This window comes from Centruroides sculpturatus, unplaced genomic scaffold (assembly GCF_000671375.1).
Source record: "Centruroides sculpturatus isolate CEXI.00-Female unplaced genomic scaffold, Cexi_2.0 scaffold182, whole genome shotgun sequence".
Lineage (NCBI taxonomy): Eukaryota > Metazoa > Arthropoda > Arachnida > Scorpiones > Buthidae > Centruroides > Centruroides sculpturatus.
Genome location: NW_019384651.1, coordinates 146161 through 165684, shown reverse-complemented (window position 1 = coordinate 165684; position 19524 = coordinate 146161).

The following is a 19524-nucleotide window of genomic DNA, read 5'->3' as shown; positions in this document are numbered from 1 at the left end:
TTACAAACTAGCTTCTCAATTCTAATGGGCCCATCTGTTAATTGTTTACAGTTTAATGGAAGAGGGATTGTGAAAAGTATGTCATTATATCTGATGGGAACCAAGTCATTGTATATGTAAGCTATTTTTAATGAGATTAGTGACATACAAATTTCTTCTTATATAATCACTTACTAGTCATGTGAATAAACTATCAAGTTAAAAAGCTTCTGCAAATATTTTTCATTTCTTCAATGTCAGGAGTCCATAAACTATTGTAAACATAATTAAAGGATTTGCCAAAGTACACTATTCTATACAATAGGGAGGGGTCAAAAGTAAATCAAAAATTGTATGAACAATCTGTATTCAATGCTTGTATTTATGTTAAAGAATCAAAAGATGATCTTTTATTGTATTAATATACTTCATAAAAATTTTATTACTTCATATATATATATATATAATATACTTCATTTTTTAATGATTTCTAAATTTATTTCAGAAATTTTCTTAATACTTTGCAAAATGAAGGTTTGAACTAGTAATAATTTTCAGACAATTTGTACAATACAAAATTATTAAATCAGTTTCTTATAAAATCTATATGTATGAAATTCTTAATTAAAACTAATATATTGTAGCTGAAAGTTATACAGTATATTGTAAAATATCTCAATGTTTTATATAATTATGTATAAAAAACTAAATTACAGTGCTGATTAATTACAAACTAATTTAGAGAATCACACCTAAATGCAAAATTTCCAGCAAAGAAACAAAAACCATTCTATTTATAGAATGGTTTATTGTTTTATATTTCCTGAAGAGGGCCAATAAAGTAGTGGCCAAAAACATTTGAATATTGAATTTGGGTATTTCTTTGCTGGAAATTTTGTATTTAGGTGTGATTCTCTAAATGTACAGTTCCAGTTTTCTGTTAAAGTGGTTTATTACAAACTAATTCATTTTTAAATATAAAGTTTGAATACTTTATAAATTCTGAATGTTTATGTAGCTTAAAAAGATTAGAAGAATAATGCACTTATAAATTAGTATGAGGAAAACAAATATTCCTTTGCTTATAGTAAGAATATCATTTATGTTGATGTAAGCTAACAATCTGCAAAATTTAGAATAAGGAAGTCTAAAAGTATTATTTATGTTATGTTTGAAAAAATTATTAAAAGTTTTTACAATTGAAACAATTTGTGAAACATTTTAAAATTCTAACTTCTTCAATTTGGAAGTTGTTTTAGAATGTAGATGATGATGGGTAGGATTGATGGGATAAAGCAATGTAATATTTAGTGATCTGTCATGAAGAGGTGCCTTCCAGATAGACTCTTAGTGGAAACTGGCTTCTCATTAGGTGTTAACACATGAGAAACCCTGAAAAACAATGTGGCCTGTTGGTGAGCCACAAATCTGTAATCAACCACCAGTGTTCAGTGGCTTAGATGATGAACTGAGATTCAAAAACAGTTTTGTTAAATAGAAGTAACAACTTTTCTGATTAGTCCTTTTTTTTTTATGAATATAAAGTACTTTTTAAACTTAAATGACATTTAAGTAAAAATAGGTATATAATAGTTTGAATGGCTTAATTGTAAAATCTCATAATCCTACTTTTGACTGATCATAAACTTTGTCTATCTTATGAAATAATAAAAGTTAATAAATATAAAATTTTCATCTTATTCAACCTCAGCAAAATAATTCAAAATAAATTAACAAACACCTTTTTAAATTGCTGGGATTTGTTTTTATTTTGCTTATATAAAAGTGAAATAAAAGCAAATCCCAGCAGCGTAAAAAGGTGTTTGTTAATTTATTATAAATTTTCTTCACATTTATAAATTATTTTCTGGAGAAAAACTAAAATTTTACATTTCTATAAAAGTAGATATGAAAAATCTTGCAATTAAGATTATTATTATGTACAGTACTTATTTATGATGCATTATTTTGGTTTTATAATTCATAAGAAATAATAAATTACATCTTTGTTTAGCAGTATTGAACTAATTTTATAGCAATTATTAGTATCCATGTTTCAAAATTCTTAGATAAAATGTAATGAAACTGTTTAATATTTTCAAAATTAAAATAATGTAATAAAGAAATTCTATTGATTTCTTTGTGTAATTAAAGATGTAATTTTGCCTAAATAGTCTATATATTCTCACTTCAAAATAAATTATTTTATTCATTAAATAATTTTTGAAAATGTTTAATAATGACAAATTTTGAGCTATTTTCCAATTTTATACTAATGAAATTTTTTGATAATAGATAGTATAATGGCAAGTTTCATTTATGTTTATAGAATGACCATGAAATGAAATTATGAAAACTTTAAAAAACCTTAGAAAATTTAATAGTGATACTTTTTGAATAAAAATTTAAACTGTCTTTTAAAAATTCAGGATTTTATTGTCACTCAAATTTTATTCTATTCAAAACCATATTTTTAAACAAAAAATTTATCCACTTAACATCTATAAACTATAATTAATACATTTTTTTTTTAAATCATTAAGTTAGTTTAAATCATTAAGTTAGTTTTAGACCTATTTAACAACCTTGTTACTTTAAAAACTTAAAATTTTAGCTTTAACATATCCAATTTTATTATATTGAATTTTAATTCATGCAAAACATGTACTCTAAAACAATATATAACTTCTTTTAACATCTATGTTCTTACTGTTTTACATTTCTGTCTATGTGTTGTCTACTTGGGACTTGTTTATATAACTTATTATTCATTATCAAAAAACTGGTAAAAAAATAAAGCTAAAAATTTTTCATTTCTACTGCATATTCTAAAATAATGCCAATTTAAGTAATAGATGTTATCCTGTATTTGTTACAAAATAACAAGTATATGCACTACACATTTGTAAGAACTATTTGTAATGTACTCTCAAATCACATTTATATTAATACCAAATAATAATTAATTTTGATTATAAATACCCATGCTTATTATGAATACAATAAGCATACAAAATTTTATTTGATTAAAAAGTGTCATCATTTTTAGATAGATATATGAAACCCATAAGTTATTAAAAAAATTATCAATTGCAAGTGATCAATAAATCAAATCCAATTAATACTAACTCTTGTGTAGATCAGACAATGAAAGATATCCATCATATGTCTATTCTAAACCACTGTTACACTACACTATTATGATGTCTTCCTCATACTAGAAATTTAAAATGTTGCTTGAAGATTAATTTATTAATAAGTAATATCCCAAATGCAAATATTTGGATTTCTTAAATGAAGAATTTCACATAGTTTTTATAGCATGTATATTGTTTATTTATATCAACACAAATATTTTATATATCATAATATATTTCACATATATACATAATCAAAATTTACAATTTTAAAAACTACAAATTTTGTAAATCTTCAATAGCAGAATTAATATCCACTGGTTTCTCTTCTGCTGCCATTGGAACATTTTGAACTTTTACCTGAAAAGATAAATAATTGTAATTTTTAAAATAATTTATAAAAATTACATAATAATAGAAAACAACTTTATAATTACTTTAAGACATTTTGATTTTATTTCTTGGACATTAATAGTATTTTCATCCAACAGCTTCACATTTTCTCTTGTATTCTGCTTTAACTAAATTAAGAAACATGCACAATTTAAATTTTTCATATTAGATTCAGAACCAAAACAAAAAATTTTTTGCTAAAACCAAAAAATTATTTTATCTTAATAAAATTATTATATATTTTTATCTTAATAGAAGTATATGCTAAAAATGTAGCTTAGAACACTACATGCTAGGAAAATTGGATTTCCTTAATTATGAATGTCAATAGTTTGGTATTCATTGTTCTCCAATAAATTTGCAGGTGTGCATAGCCAACATTTAATTCTTTAAATGGTTATCTCAATCAGTCTTACAAAATTAATGATGAATATCTATGCATAATTACTGACATTCTATATTTTTCCATCTAAATACTGTATATATTAAGCAATTTTCAACTAAAATTTACAGAACTGTCTTTTGGTGTTAAAATTAACATTAAAAAAACAGTTCTGCAATTTTTACTTATAAAATTTGTGTGCAATTTTTTTAATACCACATATACTCACCATATCATATTACAATAAAAATAAAATTTGAAAATTTTTCAGACACATTATATTTAGTTATTTTAAATATTTTTGTTTTATAAAAATCAGCAAAAGATAATTTTTGAAAGAATGCTTAACATTTAAGTGGAGAAAATTTTTAATTCAAAAGTTGTATATTCTTATTCTTTTGAATGTCAATTTTTAAAAAAAAAATTATTTCTTCAAAAAATTGATGAAACATCATAGGTTAGATCCGAAGAAGTTAACAGACGTTTTTTTGTCTGGACTGCATTTTATCAGAGACAAAACTTCTGAGTGTTAATAATTTTTTTAAAAAATTAACATTCAAAAGAATATATAAAAAACTGCACCATTGATATAATACATATCTATTACTTGTATATTCTTAGCCTATGATAATTAATGATTTTTAATATATTTTCTTTATTGATTTTTAGTGTTACACCTATGCTGTTATNTATATATAATTTTTTTTTGAAATACTATTGAAAACTGAAAACAAAATATGTTAAAACAAATAAATAATATAATTACAAAATAATTAAAAAAAGCATGTTTTCAATTTTTTTATTTTGAATATAATCTACACCTATGTATTATTATCATCAATAGTTCTGAATTTAGATTCTGAACAAGTCAGTCATCTTCCAAAAGAATACCTGCAGGTGATGCTGAGGAGGGAAAGGCAGCTGGGGTATGATGTCAACTATACTACTCCATTCTCTTATGCCAACAGCTGAGACTCATTTGAATCCATATGCCAGCTGTGATCTTTTAGTATAGAAAGAGAATATCTTTACCTTACCAGAATTTAAAATTATATTTTTTTTTATTAATCTATTGATCAAACTAATAATTACTAAATAACTCATATTATACAATATTTTAATATAGATTAAAAAATTAACATTGAATAACTGAATCAATTTGAAGTTTTATATTTTCTAATTAACATCAATTTTTTTCCTCTGATCTGATAAAGATTTTTGTAAGTCTTTCTAGTACTTGTTAACTTTATTGTAATATTGAATGCTATGAGTACCTTTACAAGATTTTTCTCGTGTTACATTGGTTATAAGTTTATCAAAATTTTATGGAATCTCTTAGAAATCTTAAAACTGAAACATACATAAATCATTATTTTATTTAGCCTTACATTGAGAATAATATAAAAAAAAATATTTAAAATACTTCAAAATTAAATAGTTAATAATCTATATATAATTCATTCTTTTTCTTTCTTTTTTTTACATTTAATTTAATATAACAGTAAGCATATCTTTAGCTTATAATGAGAAAAGTGATTAATTGTCATTATTCATAATGCCTGGCCATTATGAATAATGATTAAAATGGCATGAAATATAAAAATGTTATTACTAATTTGTTATTCTGAAAATTAATGAAATTTAATAATATAAAGAATTTCAAAATATTTGTAAAGATTAAAAATCATAATAATTTAACCTGAACTTTTTTTTACAGCATAAGACACTAGTTGCTGGAAAAGTGCATAAGGTACACACCTTATGTACTTTTCCAGCAACTAAACTTAATCAAAACAAATATTTTTGGCTTGATTGATAAGCCTTCATCAGGTCACAGAACAAAATTTAAATCAATTTTGATTAAATTTAGTTGCTGGAAAAGTGTATAAGGTGTGTCTAGTGTCTTCTTACATTGGATAAGTTCCAGCTTAGACTATTATTGATTTTTTTACAGCTTTACTTTTTTTTTTACAAATGTTGTGCCAATACATTAATAGTGAAATGTATATTTTTAAATTTACATCCGAAAACTAGATAATAAATTTAAAAAAAAAATTTTTTTTTAATTTTTTATACAAATTAAACTGTCAACTCTGTCTTATTACCAATTTAAAGCAACAAATTTTAAAGCTTTTTCATTAAAAGAGTATGCCAAATCATATGCCATATTATTAGACTAAAATAAGACTAATTTAACAATTATACAAAGTAATTTGACTACAGGTGGATTTAAATCCATCTCTAGTCAAATTGGTTTAAATCTGCAAACCTGATTTGAAAATTGAGTTTGTGGATTTATTATTTGTGTAGTAATATAAACAAAACAATATCATAACCAATATTTAAGCACTTATTTTTAATAGTTCTATTAAAAATAGGATTTTCAAAAGTCTCCATATCATTTTTATTTGGTTTATTTTAGTTTATAACAAAGAAATTTATCAAAATAATGAAATTATTTTGCTACAAAATGATGTTTATATTCTGGTTTCTCTGTTTTCAGATCTTTGATTCCATTACATTCTAATAAAGTCAGTTATTAAATCAACTAATATTAGAAATAATTTAAAAATAAATTCTTAAAAACTTTCATATTTATGTTTATTTAAAATTTACAAAATACTTTTATAAATGCATTATAGAATTCATAAACTGAAATGTGTGTATAAATAATTATAAAATATGATTTAAGATATTTTATCTAAAGAGTTTTCTACTGTTAATATTTATAAAAATAAATCAGAAAAAAAAAGATAACAGGAAATCCTGCTGGAACATTGATAGTTCTTCTAAATAAAATGTTTATTATGTAAATATTACCTCAAATTAAATAAAAAGAAGCTTAATATTTAGAATTAAATCACTTTAGATTTATATAAAGTATATTATCAAGAAAATTTAAGTTAATTGAATTCAATTCTTATTCAGAAATATCAGTTTTTACAATAATTTTTAAATTAAATTAATTTAAGAGAGATTTCACTTATTTATAATCTTATATACTAAAATATTTCATAAAGCATGTTTAAAATTTTAGAGAAATGATTTAATTATTATTGATTATAACTCGAAAAAGTAAATTAAAATTTTTATTCCGTAATGTAAAATTCAGGTATATAATTAGTTTATAATAATAATAAAAAAGTAATTAAAGAAAACTACTTTAACTAATATTCAAAACAATTAATTTTGAATGCTTAATTTATCAAATTCATATAAAATTATTACAAAGTAATTACATTATGAAGAAATATTATAATCTCACAAAAAAAAAAAAAAATATTTAGTATTCCTATTTTATATTTTAATCACTATAAATATCAGAAATGTTATAATATTTTAATAGGTTAACAAGATAAATCTTATATAAATTTAACTCATATGTTAGGTTCATTATTCAAAATTTTAGCAAGTATAAGAACAAATGCTAGTAAAATGAAATTATCAGCAAAATAAATTTATTTTCAATCTCCCAGTAATTTATTATGCATCTCTAATGTAAAAATTTTTCAGTATAATAAATATTACTGAAACAAAAATTTCAGTTTTATATAATATAACAGGGGTGGCCAACCTGCGGCTCGTGAGCCACATGCGGCTCTTTGAAGGATTATTTGTGGCTCTCGATAAATGTACCCAAGTTCCCTTTTCATTTTTGTGTTATTATATTTTTTAAAAATATTATCGTTCCATATGTGTTTCAAAATGTCTTTTAAATTACTAACAACAAATATGAAAGACTAAGTGCAACTTTGTAACAAATTTCATTTCCGTCCAAGTTAAGAATGATATGACTCATCGAAAACTGCGCGAACGAACATAAACAGTGGCGTAATCGTCCTTTATCGACCAACTCCAGACCGATTTTGAATTTGTAAACTGTCATTGCAACGGACAGTTGACATTGTGCTCTGGAGGAAACAATTTGTATCACTCTTGCTACAGATATAATTTGTAATCTGGAATTTTTTGCATACCTTTTTAATACATATTTAATTGCGGCTCGCAAAAAATTTCAAATTTTGAAAAATGGCTCGAACTAACAAGGAGCTTGGCCACCCTGGTAATATAATATACTTTCAGTCCTTTTCACAAGAATGTGATCATTATAACAAAATCTGTAAATATATAAATTAGTTATCTTCTGGTACTGTTTTGACTTTTATCATAGATTTGCATCATAATTGCAACATGAATTTTACAACATGAATTTTAGTCATAACTGTCAGTTTAGTTTGTAATGTAGTGTCAATTACTGTACAATTATTGAAAAAGATAATCTTGTCTCTGTCTAATACTATAGTGTTAAATAAAGTCAAGATTATAATTTTTGGTGCAGTCAACATGATATGAATTTTGATAAAATGAAAGGATGTGTCAGACAGAATATTGGAATGCTATGACACAATTCAAGAATTTATGGAGGTTTTGATTCTATAAAATTATGCCTAAATATTACATAAGATAGGGAAGGGAGGGGAGATCAAAGAAAATATTACAGTTTCTTACACAGGTGGTTGGGGGTCTAGAATGGCTGAAATCACCTTTACGTAATTTATGGACGGCCCCTTATTGGCTCTTATCAGTTAGATGATGTACAAAAAACAGAATATATGGTGACAGTGACACTTGTCAACATTACAATACACATATATAATCAACACATTAGAACCTTTTTATATCCCAGTAAGAACAGATTTAGACAAAACTAACGTTTTTGACCATAATCATGGTCTTCATCAAGCTTTTGACCAGTATAAATTTGAAACTGGAATTCAAACAACATGTTTAAAATTATTTTAAATTCTGAAATATTTAACATTGGAAAATAATTTTCACCATATGTTCTTACTGGGATATAAAAAGGTTCTAGTGTATTGATTATCCTTCTAGGTGATTATGTGAGAAGTTGTTTTAATACACATATATAAAAATTTTTTAAAATGATGGAGTTGGTTTCTATATCAATTATGTAATTGTATTATAAAAATACTCAAAAAATAAATTTTCACTCTGATCCGACTTGTTGAAGATAAAAAATCTTTAAACTTTAAAATGTTATAAAAGTCCAAAGTTTAAATTTGAAGATTTTTTATCCTCAACAAGTCAGAACAGAGTGAAAATTTATTTTTTGTGTATTTTTATAATACAATTACGTGATTACAATACATGTTAATAGTACAATATTACATACACCTTACTAATAGGATTCTAAATTATCACTAAGACAGTAGTGAAATGACTGAACTAGCATAGCCAACAAATATGGTGAAGACAGAATAGAAAATTACCACAACCATAAAGAAGACAGAAGGACTATTCACAAAGTTTTTATTGGACTTGTTTAGTTAGTTGTGTTACTGTTGTAATGATAATTTATAATCCTATTAATAAGGTGTATGTAATAATTTATAATAATTGTACTATTAACATATGTAATGTTGGTAAGTATCACTTTGTGGTGTACCACCATATTGTTCTGTTGTATAAAACGATAATATGTAGATATTTTCCTATCTCCTTTCTTCCCTCTTTGTCCTTTGTTCTATGGAACATTCTAGAAACTTCTAACCACGTGGAATGAATTGACCTACTTGGGAAACAAAGGGGAAAGGGGAGCCCTGAGGGTAAGAATGAGGGGAAATGGTCACTGCTAGCCAGGACGTCGGAGAGGAAGGACGTGTACGAGAGATCTTCGGACCGCTTGAGAGCAGTCGGAGATATAGCCCTGGACGAAAGGCTAAAGTCGGGATAGGACAAAGCCATGGAACTTTGATAACAGAACTGGCACAAGATCAGTTTGGAGAGCTCCCTTCCCCAAGAATCGAATACTTCACGTTCCCCAGCGAAACAACAAGAACACAGGTCGACCTTCCTACAGAAAACTAGAGTGTCGACCACCATTGGGTACCCACCTCTCACTCTTTTTCAATTCTCTAGGCCTTAACTTCTGTCCCTCTCCTTTTTTATTAATAGGATAATTAGCTTTAAGTCTTAGTCGTATGTATATATATATGTTATTTGTCGCGATTGAATTTGTCGGTAAAATCTTAATTTTGTTGCGGAATTTGTATCAACATTCCTACCTGCGCGTGGGGATTCTTCGTTCATACAGGTTAGCCCAGTACCAAAAGGAGTGTCAGAATTGAACGATCCTGTAGAACCTAAATTGGAAAGTAATAACCAACCGGTGAAATTAAAGTTTTTTTCATTGTTTTCCCTTTTTTTCTTTAACAACTCACCATTCAGAGACCACAACTTAATCATAGTAACTAAGTAGTGTTTTGTAATTAAATAATACAGGCAAGAAGCTTTTTATTATATGTTTTTCATCATTTAGTAAATTTTTTCAACACTGACATTTTGACTATATTTCAGCATAATGAAATTTCACTATAATAAATGTATTTTTATGACCTCACAATTTCATTAAACAACATTTAACTATATAAATTCAATCTAAAATACTAGGACTTCATGTGACTTTGTCACATCATGATAGAATTGAGGCAGACCCAGAAAAGAAAAAGATATCCTTACACTTATTAGGCACAGAAGAAGCAATCCTAGTACCTAACGGATACAGACAGGTGAATTTTGCATTTGCTGCCACAAAACAGTCTATCCTTATATCTATGTATGTGGCTATAGAGCATTTGGCATCAGAGACAAACTTAATATGATGCTTTTTGGATAAGCCTTTCATTAGTCTGTTACAAATTTGAAAATTATAAAATCACTTATAATATATACCCCCTGCTCCTGCCTTTCCACAACCCTGCTTGCACCTACCAGCTATGAGAGATGTGAGCGTTGTACCTGCTGGCTATAGGAGATGCAATCCTTGCACTTGTCGACACAAAACAGAGATCCAAGAACAAAGCAGTCACCGTCGATGGCTTTGTTCTTGTGTTTTGTTTGTTTCTGTGTCTATTTTCCTTTAGATGCATGCAAATACTATTTTTTATTTTTCTCCTCTAAATTCCATTAGGTGTGCTCAATTGCATCAGGGAGCACGGGCAATGTCAAAGCCTGTGCTCTCTGGTCACACCTGCGATTTTAAATGTTATTTTTACTCTATTTTATTTTTTCTCCTTCTTTTTTTACTCTCTCTCGCTCTCCCCTAAGTAAAATGACATTATTCAGCCAAATAGTTCAGCTTTGAAGAAGTATTCAGTCCAATACATATGTTTAGTATCCAACCAAATAGTGAATACTTACTTTGTGGCCAAACATACCTGAATATCAAATAATGCTTAATATTCAGTCCAACACTAATGTATAGCTTATGTTTGATGCCCCAAAATATTCTGAACCCATAAAGATTGTAAAATTTTTAGTATACACTTTATCATCATTAAATACATTTAAATGTTTTTCAGTATTATAACTACTGAATTTTGAGATTTTTTTTCATGGAAGGAAAATTTTAAAATACTATAATCAATTTAATTAAGTTTTAGTAGAGTAACATTTAGCAAACACTAGCAATGTTTTGAAATAGGTAATATTAAGCAGTTCTATTTTCTTACTCTTCTGCATATACAATAACTTTTTCTATAATACTGGACAACTTCATCATCTCAAAGACATTTCAACCATTAAAAAGGAATTTAAATTAAATGATCATTAGCAGTAAAATTCAACTGAACTAATATGACTGTTCAGTGGTATATCCAAAAGCATCTGCTATCAATGTATAATACTATGATGTGATCTGATTATAACTTCTGATTATTGTTTTGGACTGTGAATGCAAGACTGTCAATTTAAAATGCATTTCTACTTTGGAGAAGTAAAAATGGGTAATAAACCATAATTTAGAATCAAGGAAACATGATATTAAATCTATAAATTTATAATACAAAAAAAATTATAAATATGATAAATTAATTTACCCATTTTAAATTAGTAGTAACAGGTTTACTCTTCTTTTCTTTTGCCTTCCTAATTCGATTTTTTGGAACAGAAAATACATTTTTCGAAAGAGAACTTATTTTCTTTGATGATTTTCCTCCTTTTGCCATTTTGTTGTTTTTGAAGATGAATGTGAAAATTTAATAGTGCTACAATAAATAAATAAAATCTTAATGACAAAAATTTATTCTTGATTTATTATTTAATTTCTATTATATAATTTATTTTTAATGAGAACTTTCACATGTGTTTTTTATAATAAGGTTTGTCAACAAAGTTAAATCTTTTATAAACAATGCACTGGTATAATTACAACATAACAATTATTCAATATGATACAAGCAGCAATTAAACCATCTAGAAGGAAAATAATAATATAATAAAATGCCAATTAAAGTCCAATCTAAGTCATATCAAAAAAATTTCTTTAAGATGAAAAAACAGTTCTACAAAAATTATTAGAACTAATTAAGTAAATTTATATGTAAGTCAAATAATATTAATTTAAAATCTGATGTTCAAAAATCATCACTTCCAGCATAAATTCTGGAGATTAATTTTTGTATACATCATTTATTAAAAGTTAAAATGTAGGAAAAAATATTTTTACAAAATGTAAATGTCAAACATCTGAAAATCCATTAACTCATTTTTCATCAACAAATATAAAATGCTTAAGCAAATACTGTATTAACTCCTACCTATTAACCATGGTATCCAAGAAGTGTGTGAAAGAAGCAACAAAGCTTAAGAGGAAGGTCGTAGTATAAATGATTGAGGTGAAAAAAAGAACTTATCATGAAGCATGAAAGTGATACACATGTGACATATCTGGCAGCCATGTTTAAGATGCTGAAGTTGACAATAAGCAACCAGTAAATGCAATTTTTATTTTATTACAGTTTATGTATTTTAGTTATTATTTTCATGTTTTAATTTATTACTTACAGAATTTAATTGTTATTTTTATATTAAATTATGTGTTTGCTGTAAAAACTCATCAAAATAGATACAGTTTAGGGTCTGTGAATGGATTAATTTACTTTTCATTATTTCTAGTGGGAAAAATTGATTTGGAATTCAAACAATTCAGAGTTTGAATGGCCTTCTAAATGAATTAAATTTGAAATATGAGGTATCACTGTTAGTGTTGCCATCTGTCCGGTTTTTAATTCATTGTCCGGGTTAACAATTAATTTTGTCCAGGATTTTGTAGAAATTGTGAAATTATGATGAAACAAAGTACTAGCAAATATTTTTATATAAATAAATTTACTGTATTTTAACAGCGAAAGACTTCACACTCTCATTGAAACTTAATTTGCCATCTTATGCTAACGTATGTCACAACCTGTTGCCTGTCCTGTCAACTTTTTTTTTGCTTCTCAGATCTTTAAAGCTAAGTTATTTCATATCATTTCTTAATTTAAGTTGTTCCTACACAAGTCCTAACTGGTTTAGAACTGGTGTGCATGTTATCCTTTGCATGGTAAAATAACATTGCACATGCATCAGGGACTTCTGTTCGAACAAACCTGACCTGCCATCTGGGTCAGCAATTTTGAAAAGGTGGCAACACTAACCACTGTATTAAAATCTACTAAAATGTAATAATTATTATGATTTCAAGATGAATGTAATTGACAAGATAAAAATGAGCTATATAAAACTAAGCCCTCTAGAATCATGAATATATTCACTTGTATCAATTTTATATTAGAAATTTAAAAGATAGGAGTTTTGACAGATAGGCAAATTCAATCAGATTACAACTAGCTAACAAGCCAATATTTGTTGTAATTATTAAATGTCATATGGAGTTGTAAACTCAACCTATTAAGCTTGTAATATCTGCAAAACAGTTACTCAAGATCAAATGGCCTAAACAGAATAGAGAGGTTGCGGCTGAAGTATTCATCTCTAAAACATGAACATTGAACATTGAGCACCACAATCTTGTAAGCCTAGAAAGTTTGACAACGGCATTTGGAACATCATTGGAATCACACTCGATTCCAATGACGTTCCAAATTCTCGATGATGCTCGAAGTACATACAGAATTCACATTCACAGGAAGTAGCATCATGTATCCTGAAACATCTAAAAAATCTTAGCAATGAAAAGTACATTATAGCTTAGAGTGATATGCGATCAGGACAAAACAGAAATATAAAAGTAGCTTTGACATGGTTAAAAATTGTCCAATCTGCCAAACATAATGTAGATGTCATTGACTATAAGTTCCTATTATCAGGGCATTCATTTCTACCTAAGGGGCCATCCATAAATTACATAAGGGCAATTTCGGCCATTTTAGATCCCCACCCACCCGTGTAAGAAACCGTAATATTTTCTTTGATCCCCCCTCCTATCTTATGTAATTTTTCGGATTTAGGCATGATTTTTTATAAAGATTTTAACACAAAAAATTTTTTTATGAAACCCTAAAAACCTTAGGTCCAAAATATATAATTATTAATTAGTTAATTAATATGTACTATTATTTATAAAAGACTTTATGTGAACAAATTTAAAAATATAAAAATTTAATGAATTCGAATGAACAATTTATTTTAAGAACTTTATTTTTTAATTATTAACAATTTATTATTATTATTATTATTATCATTAATCAACGTCATAATATTCATTTTTATATTAATTTTCACAAAAGGACGCAAAAAACTCTGACAGATCGACTAGCCAGTGCACATGTAAACAGAAACGTCATACAAAATAAAACAAGAGAGAATAGAAACCATATTCCGTTGCCGTATTAATTACATCTCAGATAAGGTCAATAAAATGAACTACATGCTGCTAAAATATGCTAGGTGCATCTGGGGACTAAATCATAAAGCTTGTAAAGCTCTATATAATGGGGCAATACAACCAATGCTACTTTACGCAGCCTCTAGCTGGGGTCATGTAACTAGTAAAAATTCAGTAGCAAGTAAATTACTCTCTCTTCAAAGACAGTTTGCCATCAGAATTTCAAAGTGCTGCAGAACTGTTTCTACTAATGCCTCTGATACTAGCAGAGCTCCTTCCTTTGCCACTATGTATTGTAGAAAAGGTTCTAAACACATTGCAATTACCCTATTATCTGTGACCATCAACCTGTAAACAAGATTATCCCCAGGGTACATTTGGTGACATCTGCTTCCTCCATGGATAACCATGCAGACATTAATACAGTAGAGCGTCGTTTATCCGAATCAATTGGGGACTGGGGTTGTTCGGATAACTTATTTTTCGGATAACCAATTATGTACAAAAAACATATTAACCTATCCCATGTTGAAATTTTTCTCCGTTGCTTGTCGCTTCGCGTTGAATTTTCATAAATGTTAAGCCTAACGTAAACAAAAAAATTATATTTTAGAAGTTGATCTAGTATCAAAAACGTTCGATTCAGCATGACACACAGTCCTCAGACAAACACCACACAAAAGTGTCAGTGCTGCCAGCTAAAACACACACATGGAGTGGAATTCTTTCGGATAACCAACATTCTACTGTATCTACATAGATGGGTCTAAAAGCTCCCTTTGTGTTGGCTCAAGTATCTGTATCTTCCTCTAAACTGACATATTTTGCCCAAAATGTGCTAGAAGGTACAGACACTTACCACATATCTCCATCTACCAAGCTGAAGAAGATGCTGACTATCAAGCAGTGCAGTGGGCCACTTCACTACCAAACAAAACTCTGTCTATCAATATTTCCAGGGATTCTCAGTCTGTCCTAAAAGCTCTATTAAATCCCAATTGCAATAGCAATAAAATCACATATATCCAGCACCATATTAAAAATCTTGTAAATAAGATAACTTTTATATATTTTCCTGACCATACTGGCATACTAGGAAATGAAAAACCTGACAGTGAAGATCTTATTGCCGTTCTTTCCCAACTCTGTCTCGTTGAGTTGATTTCCTGTGTATCACGACTCGATGTAATGAATCAGGTTTGTTGGAAAGCACACCTCCACACTCAAATTGAATATATTTACAGTAGTAGAAAGTACAAGTTAGAAAGCATAGTATATGTACAGGATAACCATGCGTGGTGACTCACGTGCCAGATTGGCGTCTGGGAACTAATAACCTTTGGAGAGAGACCTCAGTCAGCTTGTGGAGTTGGCTCAACTGCATGGTCGGTCCGGTCTCTGCACTAACCCATCCCTGAGATGATAACAGAGGAGAACACTCTCTCTACGCTCAGCAGGCTTCCCAAGTGCCTGAGACTACCGTGTACCAGTCTCTTGCCCTTCCCTCCCTCCTCACTCGTTTGCCCCGCAATTTAAGGGTTTTTTGGATGGGAACTTCCGATCAATCACAATCCCTTCTTGCCCAAACAGCTTACACTCGGGTCCGCCGTCATCCGACGGGCATGGAGCTTACACAAACGTCTGCCACTTGTTTACGTTCGTTTACCATATGGCAAATGTACTAAAATGTCTGACTGCAGGTGGGTCCAATTAACAAAGCATCGCTTCCTTTGTTTTCCCTTGTTTACAAGTCAATACCTTACAAGTGGTATTACCCGACCGCACGTGGGTCCAATTGACAAGGTCGTGCCTCTTTAGTTCCCACTCTGCTAAAAGGTCACTACTTTACACTGACTTTGAGGCTAAGTCAGCTGCAAAGGACACTGACTTGGACTACACTCGCATCCCTCTCTCATGCTGCAGCAGCCTTAAAAATTACATTCATGACAATGCTATGCTAAAGTGGAATCAACAATGGTTGAGCAGTAAAACTGGTAGAATAATAAGCCTTTATTTTCCTAGTGTTGAATTCAGGTTCTCATCACCATTTAGAGATTTAACATTTGCTACTACATACTGAGCATGATAATTTTAGAAGCTACCAGCCGATATATAACTGGGCAGAAACTGCCTCTTGCTTTTGCTCTACAGAAAACCTAGACACCATCAACCATATGATCTATCATTGTCCAATTTACGATCAACATACACTTATTCTAAAATTAGAAATCTTTACACTTGGTTTCAGGTGGCCATGTCCACTCGATAAGTGTGTTCAGAAGTCACTGTTTGATGCTTTTTACAATTATGTTCAAAAAACATGGAAGAAAAGACTATTTATAATTTCTAATATCTAGTTTTACATTTTAGTTTTCACTAAAAACCGAATACTAATTTTATGTTTACTTTGTTTCATGTATTTTGGTTTATGTATTCTTAGTGTTATACACCCATAGGAGTGGTGCACTTATTCTAATAAAAAAAAAAAAAGAGAGAGAGAGAAACCACCACACAGCCTTTCTCCCATGAAAAAAATGTGTAGAGCGTGAGTCTGCTAGCATTATTATTTTATCACGTCACTTGAGATGGCTTTAGTACAATGAGCATTCTTAATAGAAATGGCCAAATTGAAGGCAAATTCAAAACTCCACCATTCAGCAAGATCAAAAAATAAAAATAAGAATATTAAGTAAGACGAGAGATCTATTACCCCCTACCCGAGTAAGAAATCCTTGACCCCCACCCACCCCAAAATACCTTACGTAATTTATGGACTGCCCCTAATGATAGAGACTTTGAAGTTGTAGAAATGTCATTAAGAAAAAACAATTTATTGTTTGTCCCTAAGGAATATTATGAAGTCATAAGTGTCTAAAAAATTTTGACACATTGACACAATAAGTTCATTCTAAATAACATAAGAGAATACAATTTTTAGAAGGTTAAAAAATACTAACAAAGAAAGGGTCAATTGGTTAAAAATATGTTGGATGCAATTTTTGAGAACTGAACCATATAAAATGTTCTATAAGACATCAATGAATGATGATGCACTATTCAAAATGTTGGATTTACTACCACATTGGGGGAGACCAAGAAACTTTAATAATATTGAGTTGACACCAATGTATGAAAAACAAGGCCAATCACAATGCTAAAATACAACGATTTAATGGATCTATTATACTATATAACACCTGCACACCATAATTATTTTAAATCTCTCCCGCATACGAAAATTTAAGAAGAATGAATAATTAGTTGCAAAATATTATTAATTTTAATGTAACATTTTTTAAATAGTGAATAAAAGTTGAATATTTTTTAATTTTATAACATAAAATAGTGTTATTTCTTTTTATTTCAAGGAAAATTTATTTTTTCCATGGACTTATGCCTTTTTAAGAATTAGAAAAGTTATTTCATTAATTTTGAAAGTGGCTTAAGTCCATTTATAGCCATCAAAAACATATTATTTTTTAAACAATCTTATTAATGCTAATTGGGTTGATAAATTATATACCCTTAGAAACACAAAAACATTATACTACCATTTTATTAGTTACTAATATTTTTAAATTTATTAAAACACAAACCTTATCTCTATTTTAACATAAATGGACTTAGGTCACTTTCAAAATAAACAGCTCATATACAACAGAGGGAAAGTATGGCAATCTGGCAAAAATGACCCCCCCAGACTTTTACATTTTTGGACTCAGGACCTTGAAATGTTAAGAAATGCAAACAAAATTTTGGGGTTTTTTCTATGTTTGGGTGTGTGTGTGTGAGGAGCACAATTTTGTTCACCTTTTTTGAAGCTTAATAACTCTTGTGCTTTTTGTCAAAAATTTTCTGAAATTTGGCAGAGAGGGAGGTTTATTAGGGGACTGATGCTATTAAATTTTGGTGATTGATGGTTGAGGGACAATAAAGGGAGGTCATGTATTATAACTCGAGTAAGGTCAGACTTAATGATGATTTTACTTGTTATTAGCATTACAATTTTTTTATAAAACCCATTCCTACCTTCATAATTAAGCTTTTTGCCATTTTATAATATTAAAAACTTTTTATATTTTTAATTATTAAAATATCATAACAGATGGCACCATACACACAGTTTTATTAATAAATGTTGCTGGGAAATTAAGTAACTCATTGCTGGATTTTTCACAGTAATTTAACTAAGAGATACAGATTACTAGGTTAAGTACAATATTTCTATGTGAAACTACAAATAGTGTAAATCCATATTTTATTTTAGTTAAATTGAGAATAATGCCAAAGATGTTTTGTACAATACCTGGTTGCAAGTCAGGCTACACTGTATAAAAAGGTAATGAAAAACCTGAAAAATGACATTTTTTAAGCCAAAGATTAGTCAAGTAAATCTATGGAATCATCACATACCACAATTTGATCTAAAATTAACAACAAAATGAAGTATATGCAACTTTTATTTTGATGATAGGTTTCTGAAAACATTTAAGCACACAATAGATGGTAATGTTGAGATTCCTGTGGGAAGTGGGAATTAACCCCTGAAACTATTCTCACTAAATTTCATATGCCCTCTTACAAAGTTATCTACTAAAATCAAAACAGCAATCAAATCTAAATGATTACAACACAAGCCAGTTAAATTACCACATATTAATACAAAAGGTAAACTTTCCTATGGCATTTATAAAATTAATTAATTTTTTAGTAACTGAACCATCAAACAGAAGCACATGTGACATGCAATTAGATTCTTGCACGGACAGATGTGAGAGCAATCATCAGCAAAAAATTCTCAAACTACATACATGTATGTATGTAGTTTGAGAATTTTTTGCTAGTGAGTATGTTTATTCAGTAGTAATACATTAATTGACAAGACTATGTCTTGTTTATAAAATTGTACTGCCGTTTTATGTTACCAGTGTAGAGGTATGAAG